Source organism: Carettochelys insculpta, chromosome 23 (genome assembly GCF_033958435.1).
Source record: "Carettochelys insculpta isolate YL-2023 chromosome 23, ASM3395843v1, whole genome shotgun sequence".
Taxonomy (NCBI): Eukaryota; Metazoa; Chordata; order Testudines; family Carettochelyidae; genus Carettochelys; species Carettochelys insculpta.
This window is the reverse complement of record NC_134159.1, coordinates 16,298,553-16,314,450: the sequence shown is the minus strand read 5'-3', so window position 1 is coordinate 16,314,450 and position 15,898 is coordinate 16,298,553. Positions and strand designations below refer to the sequence as shown.

At 42.9% G+C, this 15,898-nt stretch overlaps 1 protein-coding gene across 1 annotated transcript in view; it reads left to right on the top strand.

The window, feature by feature from the left end:
- The window catches only part of SSU72 (SSU72 homolog, RNA polymerase II CTD phosphatase), a 62,875-nt gene that overhangs the window by 28,670 nt on the left and 18,307 nt on the right, over window positions 1–15,898 (top strand). The window lies entirely within an intron of this gene.

Here is a 15,898-nt window from a genome sequence, read left to right as displayed (position 1 = left end):
TCACAATGGGCTTGATGTTGTCTCTTTCAGTGCCAGTAAACACCTCCTTCTCTGATCCCCATGTGAACAGAAGAATTATGAAGACTGTTCTGTGTTTTAGACCAAGATGTTGGTCTAACGCCACTGCTACCTATTTGTGTCAGCCAGAGTTCCGTATTTTACAGGACTACAACAGTCACGTTTTCCTACGCAATCAAAGGTACTGTCTGCAGTAGGAAGCTTAAGGAAACTTCCACTAGTGCTTCTCTTGCTTCAGTAGCACCTAGTCAGAGCTCTAATATAGGCATGGCTCAGCAGCTTCTGGCATTTTTACTATAGTCCATTCCCTTCAATAAGGTATTAGCTGCAAAACCATCTGAAAGTTCAAATGCCAACAAACTTAGCTGCTTATCATCCCAGCTTGAAACTTCCAGGTTAATATACTTGTTCCCTTTTGTGGGATTCACTGGCAGTTTTTGTTTTTTTTTTGGGAAGCGAGAAGAAGTAAACTGATGGTGGTTTGCTGTTATCCATTGTTGAGGCTGGGAACTAGTAGTTGAAATTCATCCTCCTCTCATCCATCCTGCTTTGGGACTTATTTCATCTTCTCAGTAAATGGGTGGGGAAGGTTAAGCAGAGATGTAGTCTACTGCCAAAAGCCTGCAGGTAGAGATTTTCAAATGCACAAGCAAAAGTTAGTCATCGAGCTACAAATGAAAGTCGGTGAGAGTTACAGTACAGGTTGAACCTCTCTAATCCGGAACTCTCATCTGGCAACATCTGTAATCTGGCATGATTTTAATTACCTGGATGACCACTTACCATGGGTGTGGCCAAGTTTCCTGTGGTCTCATAAAGTTTATTTATAACCACCAGTCCTGGCTCTCAATATTCTATGCTGCTATTTAGCTATAATTTACCCAGAATTTCTTCTAAGAGCCTAGTAAGCAGTGAAAGTGTTGGTAATGTGCTAGACAATATTGACGTCCATGTTGCAGCAAATTTTCTCATTCAGCACTGGATTAGAAGAGGTTCAACCTGTATTACCAATCCAAAACATAGAAACAATCACGACTCAGACATTTGCAATAATGAGATTTTAAATAATTTCAGGGTTCTTTTTATTTGCGTTCTGCTGTTTGAGTAACTAGGGTTCAAGATTTTCTCTGAAGTTATGATGGATAGAACCCTTTTTGTAAATGAAAGCTGAAATTCTAATGTAATAACAGATCTTTAAAAGAAATGCCAAATATTGTCAGACTCATGATAAAATGTCAAGAGTTTGCAACCATGGAGTAGGGTGCCTGATTGCCTTTTGTTTCTTTGAAAACTTCCCTCCTAGCTGCCTCTGTTCCTGCTCTGAGTTCCAGAAGTCCCAGCTGTAGCTACCCAATTATCTTGATTCCTCTTAAAATCTTCTACACTGTAGTTATGCATTGTTACTACAGAATTCTTCTGCTCATTGAAAACTGGGAATTTGGCAGCTTGTGCCAGAACAAAAATCAAACAAAAAACATAACTTTTTTATTATATTCTACAATCTTAATTTTAAAACAACACAAGGAATGGTGTACTAATGGTAACTTCTCCCCCCACTCCCAGAATTTAATTGCAACAAATTCTGATATTCTGTAAAATGAAGATTTCTGTGGCACAGCAACACCGAGTCATGGGGAACACTGGCTGTGCTAGCAAAAAATTAATGTGTGCACACAAGATTTGATTTAGCAAGATTGAGTTACCAGCCAATGGACTGCACAATCAGAATCCTGAACCAAGTAGCTGTGCCAGATAACATTGGGCCTTCTTGAATGCCACACATCTTGTCTGAACTGCCCTAATGGTCACGCACTAAAGAATGTATGTGGCCTTTGAAAGTGCTATGGTCCTCACCCTGGTGTTCAATAAAGGTCCTATACTTTTTCTCCATAGATAGTGGTGTCTTAGCCATATGTTCTTCTCCAGTCCTAGCTTTGGGGACCTTTAAGCATGAGTTAGATATTGGAATGTTTCTCTAACTGATAAAGCCTTTTTTGGTGGTCTACAAAGCCACCAAAAACACAATCAAGGGAAGGATAAAGAAACTGGAAGGTTTGGAGAAGTCAGAGGTGACTTCTCTTAGGAAACAATCTTTAGAAGAAAAATTTGAGGAAGGCTCCCTGGAGTTCTTGAAATTCATCCTCTGATGATATCTGAAACAACTGATTTGTGTTGCAGTGTGCTGTTAAAAAACAACTTCGCTAAACCCCACAGTCAGCTGCGAGTCAATGGTGACATGATGCATTGTCTTTCCAATCACTTCCTGAAAGTCTATGTGAAGCTTTACAATGTACTCAGTTGAGACGTGCTGTAGAGAGGGAGAAGTCAGTTAACAGGGTCTGTGGGTTATGGCAGGTTGTTTTAGATGTCTTTAGTGTTGGAGATGAGGGGAGGGATTTGCCTGACCTGACACGTACTCAGGTTTGCTCTCATTGGAATTAAATCTTCGAGAGGAAAGTACATGGTGGAGTGTAGCCAATAGGATAAAATTAAAAAGGGAACATAACATTGTTCCATGGGAGTGGAATGCTCTACTGAGCATGAAGACTTGCACTTACTTGTTAAAATATATAAAAATATTGGCAGTTGAATGTGCCCCATCATCTACAGGGGCCTACCACATTCACCATTATGAAAAACGTGTCCCGGGCTATGAAATCTGGTTTTCCTCCCTTATTCCCCTGTTCTCAGAAATTCGGTCACTTGATTTCACAGGGAAAACATCCTTTCTCAAATTGGAGCCCTGACCCAAAAGGGAGTTGCAAGGGGCTCACTGTGTTCCCACTCTTATTTCTGTGCTGCATTCAGCACTGGGTGGCTGGAGAGCAGTGTCGATTAGCTGGGTCTCCACCTCTGAAGGCGTCATTCTGCCAGCAGCAGGGCAGAAGTAAGGGTAGCTGTACCATGCTATGCCATCCTTATTTCTAAGCTGCTGTTGATGGTGGCTCTGCCTTCAGAGCTAGGCACCTGACCAGCAACTCTCCATTCTACAGCTTCACCGCTCTGAAGGCAGCACCCCACCACCGGCGGTACAGAAATAAGGGTAACAGTATCACAACCCCAACTTACCTTGGGACCTCCCCTCACAACTGTTTTTTTGGGCTAGGACCCCTCCAATGATAATAGCATGAAATTGCAAATTTAAATAGGGGAAATCAGGAAAATCCCTGGTTTTGCGGAGTTTTATTAATAAATATTGACTGTACTGCATCACCATCTTGGAGTCCCGTTGTGCTGGGTACTGCACAAGCATAGAACAGAGAGATCTGTTCTGAAGAGCAGCATGGATAGTTTGGCTGGCTTTCCTGTGTGTGTATGTAGCAGTTGGAATGGCTTGATAAACTGTAGCCCCTTAGCTGATTTGTCAAGCTCATGTCACAAATGTAAGGTGAGTTTTGTAATAAGTCAGAAAAGTCCTTCGTTAATGGAATGTCTGTTGAAAATATAGCACATGCTTTGAAATATATGGCTCTGAAGGTGAAGTATATATAACAAATACTTAACTCCTCCTGTAGGGAGGCATTGGGTATAAATGTATCTGAGTCTCAACCTGATCTCTAGTTCATGGCTTTTGGACTTGAATGCTTTTAAAAACCTTGTAATGTCCTTGTGGGAAGGAAGGCATTGCTAAAAGGCATCTCCTTACATTTCTTGTGCACCAAGAGGCTCCCACTGAGTGTTACGAGTGTGGAATTGGGCTAAAATAGAACTTCAAACAACAGTAAGTATATTGAAGTAAGAGGTAGTACAATGAGAAGACAGTCCAGTGATTCAGAGTTAAGCCTTCTATACCATCTTGCACTTTGGCTGTGATGAGGGATGGGGAGAGCCTGACAGCATGTGTTAAGAGCTTTTCACGTTTTGTTCCACTTGTCAGTAGCACCCTAAATGTTACTTTAAAATACTCTGAATCTATTTAATACTACTAGTATACTGCTGGCATAAAGATTGCCTGCAATTTATAATAATGGAGACTGAGCTTAGCTTGAGAATAGAGTAATTCTCCACAGAACCATAATGGTCTAGTTCACTGAGAATTTTATTTTCTTGCTTACTTGCAGTTACTCTTATGTATGATTCAAAATCACCCTGCGTAAGGGCACATTTTCTTTAGAAGCAAAAAAGCTCAAGCCTTTAAATTTAACATGTAAATACCTCTGCAGCTAAATTTTTTATTTAAAAAGTTACAGATAACTTGGGATTCTGTGACTTTATCTATTCAAGTGAAGTCAGTTGAATTTGCTACTGTTTTGAAACTTGAATTTTTTTCCTTGTTTTTATAGCTATATCTTCATCTGCTTTTCCAGGATATCTTGGAGAATGAATTAGGATCTGAGGGTGAATGGACATAGTGCAGGAGAGATCTTACTGAAGATCAGAATTTAATGGGTATAAAGTAATTTATTGTGAAAAATGGTCATATCAGCTTTGGTTGTCCATTGGATCTCACTAGCAAAGCAAGGTAGAACCAGGGTAGTGCAGAGATCAGAAACTTCCAAGGAAAATGCCAGGCACCGAAGAGAGTGGAGGTGGTGATTCACTAAAGACAATCTTTCTGAGTCAGTGCTGAAACACTATTCAAAAAGGTTTCAAAAGCTGCTGTGCTGCTTGAGGTGCCATTTCCTGAACTAAAACTAATTCCTGGGACTTCCGACTTGAGTAAATTCTGCTTCGGTTTCTTCTGTTCCCCTTCACTCTTGCCTTTTACTGTCCACAGTTCCTGTTGCTGAGGTGTGATGAAGAGAAACAGACCTTCACCAGACATGTTGCGTGACCTCAGAGAGTGGCCAGGGGAGAGCCAGGCTCACTTTTTGCCTTCCCTTTTATTCAGAACCTCTCCTTTGCACCTCATGGAGTCTCTTCACCTCCTTGTCAGAACCCCTAGAAAATGGTTTAATGCCTAAGGGTTCAAAGAGTTCCCGTTCTGCACATTCTGTAAGAATATTCTGGCCAAATTCTACCCTGAGTGGTGGTGTTCTGCCTCTTTTAACTCCCCCTATAATTTCGATTTGCTATAGATACTCTTTACTTCCTCTGTGAAATTGTTGTGTAATGCTAATAAGTAGATGCCACCTAAAGTGGCAGCCATTCATCGGTGAGTAAAATGGTTTCCTGTAGTTGGATTGTAAACCATTTGGGAGTTCACTTGGCTGGAAAGTTCTGGTTTACTTTATTACATTGCTTTTGCTGGGAGACCATGCTAAGTAGCGTTTGTGCTGTGCGGCACAATTTTTTTTTTATACTTGACACTGGAAGCTTTTAACCTTCACTTGAAATTCTGGCTCCCTGGAAGTCAATGGCAAAACAAGAGCTTACTCAAGAAGGGACTGTAAGACTCATTGATCCTTACTCCTAAAAATACGTTCTCAGAGGCAATGTTCACTACTAGAAGCTTTTAAAATTAGACTTTCTACAAAAACAGCACCTTTATTGCATTTATGTTAGAATGGAAAGAATATTAGGCTGTGGCCACACTTGGCCAAAACTTCAAAATGGCCATTGAATATTCAGCGCCTCATTAGCATTCGCATGCTGCTTTTGAACACGCGTGGCTTGGCATGGTTACGGGGGGGGTTCTTTCTGAAAGGACCCGCAGTTTATGAAATCCCCGTATTCCTCTCAGCTGAGGGGAATAAGGGGATTTCAAAATGTGCGGGGTCCTTTCGAAAAGGATGCCCATGTAGCTGCGCAGAGCCGTGTGCATTCGAAAGTGGCGCTTCTGAAACGCTGCGGCCGGCAGCATGCGAATCCTAATGAGGCGCTGAATATTCAGTTCAGCGCCTCATTAGTATTCTTCGATGTGGCCATTTCGAAGTTTTGTCCAAGTGTGGCCACAGCCTTAGACTGGTGCTTCCATTTCAAGCAGGCAACATTAACTGCAGGCTCCATTCAAGGATCGAGGAGTAGGTCTGTTCTTAAGACTTAAAAATTCTACCAACCTGTTTTCTTTCAACATTTTTACTGCTACGTTTCCTCTCTCATCATCGTCTCAGCAGCTCAGAGATATCCCCAAAGGTTCAAAGTTTGGGACTCATTCATATGTAAAATCAATATTTAAAGAGTCTTTTAAAATTGTGTCAAGAATATCTAAGTTAATTTGTTGAGTTTCAGTGATATCAAATGAAATGTGTTTCAGCCAAGTGAGTTTGGATGAACATATTCTTTTTTTGAAAAACAGACCAGATGGTAGTCCATAAAAACAGCATACTCAAAGTAAAGGTGAGACCTTAAACTTCAAGTCACATCTACTCTGGACAGACAGTTAAGATCTTAAGGCAAATTGAAGAATTTGGTCTGATGACCTAAGCCAAAATAACCATCTCTTCTTGCTATTGATGTTGAGGCAATATGTGCTATGCAAACCAGAGTCACTAAATTCCAGCTCTGTAGTTTGAAAAATACCCCCACATTTCATTATGAAAGATCCTGTGTAAAATTTCACTACACGAATGTACTCTTAAATTTACAGATGTCTTGATTTGGCTGACACAAATGACTCTCTTTTTCTAGACCAATCAAGTGAGACCAGTAAGCAGATCAGTAACAAGCACCTTTTATATTATTGCACCAATATCCATCTGGCAAAATAATAAGTAACCCTACCTGTTCCATTTACTGCAGATCCCTATATATAACCAGCATGTCCCTGGAGCAGTGCAACATTTTTTTTACTCTTATTAAGCTGGACAGCTTGTTAGTTTCTCACCCAGGTAACTTGCACAGTGGCTGCTGTGCCTCGTGGCCAGCTTGGGCCTCAGATACATGTTCTCACTGCCTCCCTTTCCTCTTTCTCTCTCCCCCCACCTCAAATCTTTCACTTTTATGCTCTTTGAATCAGTTTCCTCAGCTGAATCTGAAGCCTGGTCTACACTTACGTCAGGAGTATGATGGAAAAATGACACCACTGACCAGTATTTGCTTTGCCAGCAAAAGCCCCATTGTAGATGTAGATAGCTTTGGTAGTTTGAAACACTAGTATGAACTGTTCCAGAACAAGAAGTGTTTACTGGTGTAAGTGGTGTCTCCAGTAGGAGCACTGGCCAGCAGAACTATACTGGCAAACCTTTTCTAATCCAGGCAAGGCCTGAGCCTCCTAGTTTCTCCGCTTTTGTGTTTTTTGAGAAGATGTAATGAATGAAAGATGTAATGTGTGACCCTTCCATCCATCTAAGTGTAATGGAGAGTAATTACAATGAGCTTTGGCTCTGTGACAGTATGTTGACGTTTATCTGTGAAAGATGTTTCCTCTGGGCTTTGCCTCCGTATTTACACATCTCCAGAAGGTTAAGATCATCACTTTTTTCCTACCATTATCTTCATGTAAAAAATTCTTGAGTGAAAGCTGATTCAAACTGGCTGACAGTGACTTCTGAATGGGGGAGTAGGATACTAGATACGCTCTTATAACCAATTACATTGCTATGTCACACTGTTTTTATTTCCATTTTTAGTTTGCAAGCTAGTTTCTAGGCAGAACCTGTGAGAGAATCCCTTCCTTGTCTTGATATTCTCCATTTCCTGTAGAATGTTAGGCCTGCTCTACACACAGTTCTTGTACTGATTTCTAGTTTTCACTTCTAACCAATTAATCAGTACAGTTGCTAGTGTTGATGCAGTTGAACTGGGGTAAAGAGGCTTTATGCCAGTATAGCTGCTTTCCCTTCTGAAATGAGCATGCCCAAAGTTACATAAGGCATCTGTAAATTGATATAATTTCATGTCTACACTGGGATGCTTGTACCTCGTTAGCTATAGCCGTATAGTTGAAGTGATACAGTTTTTACATATAGAAAAGATACTTGTATTTTAGCTCATTGCCTCTGTGAGATGCCACTTTATCAGGTTGTTCTGTGCATGGTCACTATTTAGTTTAGATACGTTCTGCTATTTTGTTGTGCTTGTTGATCTTGTTTAAGCTTTGACCTGTTTGAAGTTCATTTTTCAAAGGGCCAAGTCTGAGAGTATTTGGTTTCTGTGCTGATGGCAGAAGCCTGTCTCAGCCAGGGCTGTACTTCATACATATGTTTACAACAGTTTATTATAATAGCTAGGTATAACCATGATATATAAGCCGTACCTATAGCATGGTTGTAATTGATGGTTATTTTGACTAATAGCTATTGAAAGCAGTCCATTTGAACTCTTACTCTTATCACAGAATGGCACATCTGGGACAGCAAATCCATTCCTGCTCAAAAAGTGGTTCCATGGGTAAGCTTGGGTTGGGCTCTAGCAGACTTGAAAATGCAAAGGAGGAAGTATGGGGCATCAAAAGAAGGCAGGTAATTTTTTCAGCGTAGTAGTCTGATAACTTGGAGCCCTACCTTGACACAAGAGTAATGGCCTGAAGTAGAGATTTTTGCAGGATTTTCTACCACGCCATTTCAGTTAGGTTGGGTTCACAAGTTTCGTAAGAATTAAGCTCTGCAAACGCTTGCTCATGTCCATTCAATCTAGGTATGTGGTGTGTGCCACATGCGCTGTGGTGGAAGATTTTTCCCTTAGCAGTATTTATAGGGCAGTTGGCTCAGGTGGCCTCTGGAATGGTACACACAGATCGTGCTATATAGGGCACTTCCAGCCCCCTCCACTTTCAATTCCTTCTTACCACCAGTGATGGTGCTTGGAACCTGCTTGCTTCACTGCTAGTTGTTGCACATTTTTCAGTTGTTGGAGTCTGGTTTTCATTGTTCTATGCATTTCCTCCAATTTCCCCTTATTGCCAAGGTTCTGGTGAAGGTCAAACAAGACAGAGCCAAGGTCATTCTCATCGTGGTGGTGTGGCCCCATGGCCATTGGTTTGCCACTCTGGTGAGCCTCACGGTGTGCCCTCCATGGTCTCTGCCATTCTGTCCGGACCTGCTCTTGCATGATCACAGGCACCTCCTACACCTGGACCTGTTGTTGTTCCGCCTCCTGGCGTGGCAGCTTTGTGGCTGAATGTGGAGGAATATTTGTGCTTGGAGGCAGTTCAGGAGGTCCTGTTGGTAAGCCATAAACTGTGAACCAGGCAGACATGGGCAGGGGAGCTCAGCTTTGGGTGTGGGCTGAGCTGTGAGAGCTCACCACAACAGAAGCTCCTATCCAGACCATTGTTGATTACTTTCTCCTCTTAAAAGAGGAGGGCTTTTTGCTGGCAGTCAACAAAGTACACCTGGCAGTGATTTTGGTCTTTCATTCACTTGCCGACATCTGTATTCTTCCATGACGTGACAGTCAGATTCGATACATGTGCTGGATGGCCTTTTTCTTCTCTACGGTGCCCCCTGTTCACCAATGGGTCCTTAACCTGGGCCTCTCCGGACTTCTCGGAATGTCCTTTGAGCCTATGGCCACCTGTCCCCTTCTACACCTGTTCTGGGAGTGGCCTTCCAGTTGACAGTTACATCAGCTAGGAGGTTCTCAGACTTGTGTGCCTTGACTTCAGAGTCCCCGTACACTGTCTTCTTCAAAGACAAGGTGAGGCTGTGGTCACACCCTACCTTCCTATTTAAGGTGGCCTCATGGGACATGAGTCAGGATATCTTCCTCCCCAGTCTTCCCCATGAAACCCCATGCAAACAACAAGGAGAGATGACCGCATGCCCTGGCTGTCTGCAGGGCCCTCACTTTCTACATTGACTGAACAAAGACGTTCTGTAAATCACCCCAGCTCTTTGCCACATACACTGAAAAAAACGAATAGATTCCTGTTATCCACACTGAGGATCTCTAATGGGATAACCTTATGCATTCAGATGTGCTATCAGCTGGCAGGTGCCTAGCTGTTCCCACTTGCAGGGCCTACTTGATCAGAGCACAAGCCTTCTCTGCAGCCTTCCTCACCAATGTTCCTATCCAGAAGATTTGCAAGGCCATGATGTGGTCCTTCTTGCACACCTGTGCTACATGCTACACCCTGATGCAACAAGCCTGAGAGGATGTTGCCTTCAAAAGAGTTGTGTTGTAGTCAATGTGTCATTGATCTCCTCCCACCTCCATCGATAATACTTAAACATCTATGTTGAATAGACGTGAGCATGCACGCAAAGAAGACCGTTACCTGTTTTTGTAACGGTTATCCTTTTGAGATGTGTTGCATCCATCTGTCCATGTGTTGCTCACATCTCACCCTCCTACAGCACTGTCGAGTCCTCTGGCAAGAAGGAAGTGAAGATGGAGGGGCCTCGAGGGATCTCATGTAGCACAGAATGTGCATGTTACTCCAGGGGGCACCTGAGCTGGCGTCTTCTATGAGTACTGCTAAAGAAAAATCTTCCAGCACCAGTGCACATGATGAATGGACACACCTATGGTGAAGGGACATGAGCAACGCCTCTCAAACACCAGTTACAGAAACAAGTAACTGTCTTTTCTTCAGAGCTGTATGACTGTCTTGGGGTCACATTGGTCTCTTGGGATTTTAACTGTTCCAAAAATTAAACTTAGATATGGGAAATACTTCAGTTTTTTTAAGCGCACCATGCCATTGAATGGGTGTGTACATGTCTTAAATGCATTCCTAAACAGCATGTAATTTCCAATTTATCATTTCATTTTCAGCGCACACCTTCCCCTGCACACCTGCTTGTATGTCAGGTGCAGCAAACTGATCAAATGGGAGACTTCAGTTATTACAAATTGTTCTACTTCTTTACATTACCATGCAGACCATTTACTTAAGCAGCCTTAGTGGTAATACAACAGAACACCAGTAACAACTGTGTTGTTGCTTGGCTAAATAACTTTTCACCTCAGCCAAAGCATGAAGTGTACAGAGACCATTAAAAGTGGGTCAAAGACTGTTGGACCAATAATAGGTATATTCTTCCAAGACTGCAAATCTAATCTGCTTCAGTATAGTTTAAAACTAGCAGTAAAGACCTCTTCTTTAAAAGGGAGTCTAGTCTTTTTGGTCTCTGTTTTTCAAAAGTGTACACTTTTGGGCTTTGGCAAGTTTGTGGGCGGTTGTTCCCAAATTTGATTGTTGTTTCTTTTACAATACTGAATCAGATTTCAACTTGCATCTTTGTTAGACTTCCAGTGGGAACTGGTAAATGGAGACTGTCGTCATCTTTCTGGTTCAAATCGAGCCCAGAGTGGTTGTTTTTCCTAAGTGAGGAGAGATTAATTTCAGGACACAGCAAAAACTGGCAGTTTCAACACAGAGTATGTAGGGGAGGGGAGTGAATACACTATCATGTTTGTGCTAAAGGTGGCTCTTTCACGTCAGCCCTGGGGAAACTTGAGGGCAATGTAAGGGAAGCTCTCGCTGCTCTTTCCTTTGATATCCTTCCTCTGGCAGTAATTGAGCAATCCTCAGGACTGTCACTGTAGTCTCACTGCCCACACTGAAGATAGTACAACTGTTAGGCCTGACTTCTCTGTTGGGGAGTTGTCTACCAAGCCATTACAATTAGATTGGGTTGATTTGTTACGGATCTGTTGAAAAGGCAGCACAGAATGCTGCACTGCAGTTCAATATTTCTCCATAATTGTCAGCAAAGCAGCTTTCCTACTCTACCTTCTCAGCTTTTGTGACTAGCTAGGATCTTAACCTCACATATGAGCAATCTGAGCCTTGAAGTGGTGTCCCCAAGCCATTTGCAGTGAGTGTGGGTTATTTTCCTGTATATGTAATGCTTATATGATGTTTTGACACGTGGTGGCATGAAGAGGCTTAGCTGCAGAACAGATTAATTTCCCTTCGGGCAAAATTAGTGTCTCTGCTACCAAAAGGATTCCTTACCAGATTTCCCAAGTTGAGCAGCTACCAAGATATTTTCCACTGTGCCTGGTGGGATCACAACTATTAGTTTTCTTAAACATCTAATAACTTGCTGCTAGTACCAAACAATTTAAATCATAGAAAGTTGTTTTGTGAGAGTCCCTGCATAGTGAATTTGATTTCCATCTCTGATAATCTGAGCCTTTATAGTTTCAGCAATTTAATCTTGCCATTGTTGTCACCAGAGACCTGAAATGGTGAGCTCAAGAAAACGAAGCCTGTTAGCAAATGCGGGAATGGAAAAGCAAGTGAATACTTGATGTTTAATCTTTTTCATCAGTAGTTCAAGTCACAACGTCTCAAAAGATGCAGAACAGTAACATTCAGCATGAACTGAATAGCATTCCTCTGGAAATAAATTTGCATCTGAAGAGGGCTTAGGTATAAATTACATTTCCCTAAAGTATGTTGAGACTATACTTGATGTGATGGATCTCGGATTCCCTGTAGGGTAAAATTTTCAAAAGCGCCTAAGATGCCTGTCTCATTTTCAGCAGTGCTTTAGATAAGTAAGAGCCTAAGTTATAGTGACTTGAGTGAGATTTAGGCATCTAAGTCTCTTCATGCTTTTGAAATTTTTACCTCTAACCTACATCTTGGGAAGGGAGGAATCAGGAAGAGGATAGGAGCTGGAAAAATCAGAGCCCTTTTGAGTTAGCCACATTGCATCTGTCCGGCTCCTTGTGCTCTGGTGGGAGGCCCAAAAGGGTCTGACTGTGCATATCCATGGAGTAGGTTGTTTGTTTTTTTGGGTTGGAAGGACATTTTTATATTGCCACAAGTATAAGGGAAGTGAAGTGCTTATTCTGTGCTTGTAACGTGAGTATTCTGGCACTGTTTCCTTTATTCAGGGAGAGAGGCCCAGAGTGCACAGAACCATAGATATTTATAGCAGTGGATCATCATGCTTCATACTATTTCTGCCACTGTGAGTAGGAAGACCATTATGGGAGTGGGAGGCCATGTAATGCTCTGCCAGTTGAAAATGCACGTGCGGTAATCTGTCAACTTTATTCTCCCCCCAAACGTAATGTTCTGTGTACAAAATGACCCTGGCTTTAAAGCGTTCCACTTGGTGATCTCTCCAATAATGTATGCTACCAGCACATGTGCAAGAAGTGTCAGAAAGAGCTTCATGTCCCAGACAAAAGTGCTTAATCAGCTCTGAGAAATGTCTTTACAAAGCATCACTTTTTTCAGAAATGATTTTCTACAGTGAATTTTGTAGATAAAAGGCAGGCGGCAAATGGCTGGGTGTGATATAAATAGCGTTATGCAAATACCTACGAACTATTATCTAAACGGCCATGGCGAATTATGAATGGTGGGGCAAAAGGCTGTTAATCCTCTGATTAGGAATGAGATAGGTTGACTACCACATGGAGCAGCAGTACTTAGAGTATACACTTGCTTTAGATGGTAAGCGTTCATTTGGGGGGGGAGGAGAGCGAAGAGAGGGATGCACAGCTACACTGCAGAGTAGGGTTTTTAGACACAAGATGGTTAAAGATGAAACATTGCTAAACCTCTCTTTAATGAACAGGATAGCTGATGGGTGAAGGTCACTTGCTCTTGCAGCATGGGGAAGAAAAATCTTAGGACTGTTTACAAGTAGATGTGGCCTGAAGCAAGGCAGCTTAGAAATAACCGGCTACCTTTATGTCCCCCTGCCCTGTGCCCCCCGCCCCCCCCCCCCCCAAAAAAAAAAAAAAAAAAAAGGATTCATGTTTTCAAGACTCAGTTTTTCTGCGGGTGCCCTGAGTCCTGTGCCAGAGACAGTGGTTAGACTCATGGGGTTACTGCCCAGTGCAAGACTTGCCACTCTCCAGCAACATTACAAACATGTTCACAGCAGTAGGGGTAGACCGAGGCAAAGTAGGCTCTTGGTGACCAAAAACATTCTCAGAATTGAATCCCTCTTCATGCTGGTCAGGAAATTGTTAGAATCTAGCTAACGAGCTATATTCTGACGTGGTGGTGCTAACGCTAGACTCTAGGACAGAACGTAATGTTCTGAAAATCTCTTCGATATTCCCTTGATGTGTGTCCAAATCCTCCTTCACAGCTGGAGTTGGAGGGATTGGGGGAATATGGAATAGGGAAATAGGTTGAACCTCTCTTGCCTGGCACTCTTTCGTCCAGCAACATCCACAATCCGGCTTGATTTTAATGAGTTGGATAACCATTTATTGAGAGTGTGGCCAAGTTTTCTGCAGTCCCAAAAAGTTAGTTTCCAGCCACCAGTCCTGTCTCTGAGCTGTGCTGTTATTTAGCTCTAATTTACCACTAAATGTTTAAGAAACCAGCAAGCACTGGAAGTGTTGGTAATGCTGCTAGACAATATTGCTCTCTCCTGGTCCGGCAAGTTCTCTTTGGCACCAGTCAGGTCCTGAGGGGTGCCAGGGACTGGGGAGGTTCAACCTGTATCTCAATTTAGCTGAGTAGTGATGAGTAGGTGCTGAGCGATTCCATGGATTCTCCTATGGAGGGAGTATCAGCTGAAGTCGGTGGAAGTCTGCTTCTGGAATGATGCAAGCTTGTGCAGACTCTTAAAGCTGCCACATTTGTGACAGGTGCTGTTTGAAAAAATGAATTGGGAATGTGGAGGAAATGTGCCCCTGCTTCCTTTGTAGCACTTTGTAACTTGTGCTGGGCTAGTCCCTTATTAGTGCACTTATTGTGATCATCCGTGAGGTGACTGTCCAAACTCACAGAATTTTATTTCCAGAGACCTTTCACAGGTTGCGAGCAGTCTTGGACAGCTGAAACCAGCTCCAGGGATTGTAACTGCACAGAACCATGCTCTCTGGTGACACCAGGCAGAGTTGGAAAAGCAAAATGGCACCGCTGTGGGGGGTGGGGTGGTGTCATCCACCCGCCCTAAAACCCTGCTATGCCTTCCTGTCTTGTTCCCTGTACTCAAGGCTTCAGCATTGCCAGTAGGCTACCCAGACATGGCCTTCCACATCCCTCCAGATTCCTTTTCTGTACAAGAAGGCCCATCTTTGTATCTCCTGTGCTGGTCCCCTCACCCTGCCTCTTTCCTCTGACGGTGAAACAGCCAAACAATTGTTCTGAGAAGCAGCGTCTGCCACTTTTCTGAACTCTTACAATGGGCTCCCTCTCACCTCAGCTGCTTGATCCTCTTTGTTCATTCCCAGCTCCCTTCCCATTGCTGCCAAGTCACTGTCCTGCATGTGCCATTTGCTCTTTGCAAGGGAATGGCAGAACTCTGACAAGCTATATGACTATCTGACTGGAAACCCCACCCGCACACCCACCTTACTCTAAATACCTTTCCCCACAGATGAGTGCTAACAAGCAAGCAGTGAGGCCCAGCAAAATCCTGCTAGGCATGGTGAGAAAAGAAGTGGCTGTGGAATTTGGAGGGAATTTTTCCTAGTAGAGGCGTGGCTTTCAAAAATGCCTTTATTTGGCCCACCTACTGTTCATGCGGCATGCTTGGGTGCTGGTTTTGCTATGATTGGCAGTAGTAAAAACCTACTGGGACACATTATCGCCATTACAGTTGGTCAGGTGCAGGTAGAAAACAGCCTGCTCCAAGGGGCACAAGCAATGCTGTAAGCCAGCAAGCCTTGCAGCCGAGCAACACACACTGTGCATTTGTGCTCCTTTAAACTTTGCAGTAGAAAGGCCAAGCCAAGCGGAATGGGTAAGGGCAGTTGTCGTCTTTGTAAAATGACCCATGTACTGACTTGTTCACAGACCAGTTGGCACAGTAAGAAAACTAATAAATAATGCTGTCCCATGAGCAATGTTTTTATGTTAACATATCCAGTGAATCTAACCCAGTGCTGGGGTGTTCCCTGTAAGAGGCAATTTTTGTCCCTGTCGGTGTTTATAAATGACTCCAGCAGTGGGGCTTCCGCTACTTCTCCCAGGAGACTGTCACAGTGTAATAGCATTTGAGGTTAGGAAGTGTTTCTCTGCTACTCAGCCTCAATTTTGCCTCGCTCAATTTCATCCCATTAGTCCTCATTGCGCCTCCTCAGACATATTAGGGGAGCTGAAGGTTGGATCCTACTCGATTGTGATCATTCTTTCAAATCCACACTCCCTCCAAGGCACCAATTTTAAATTAGTTAGTTTAGG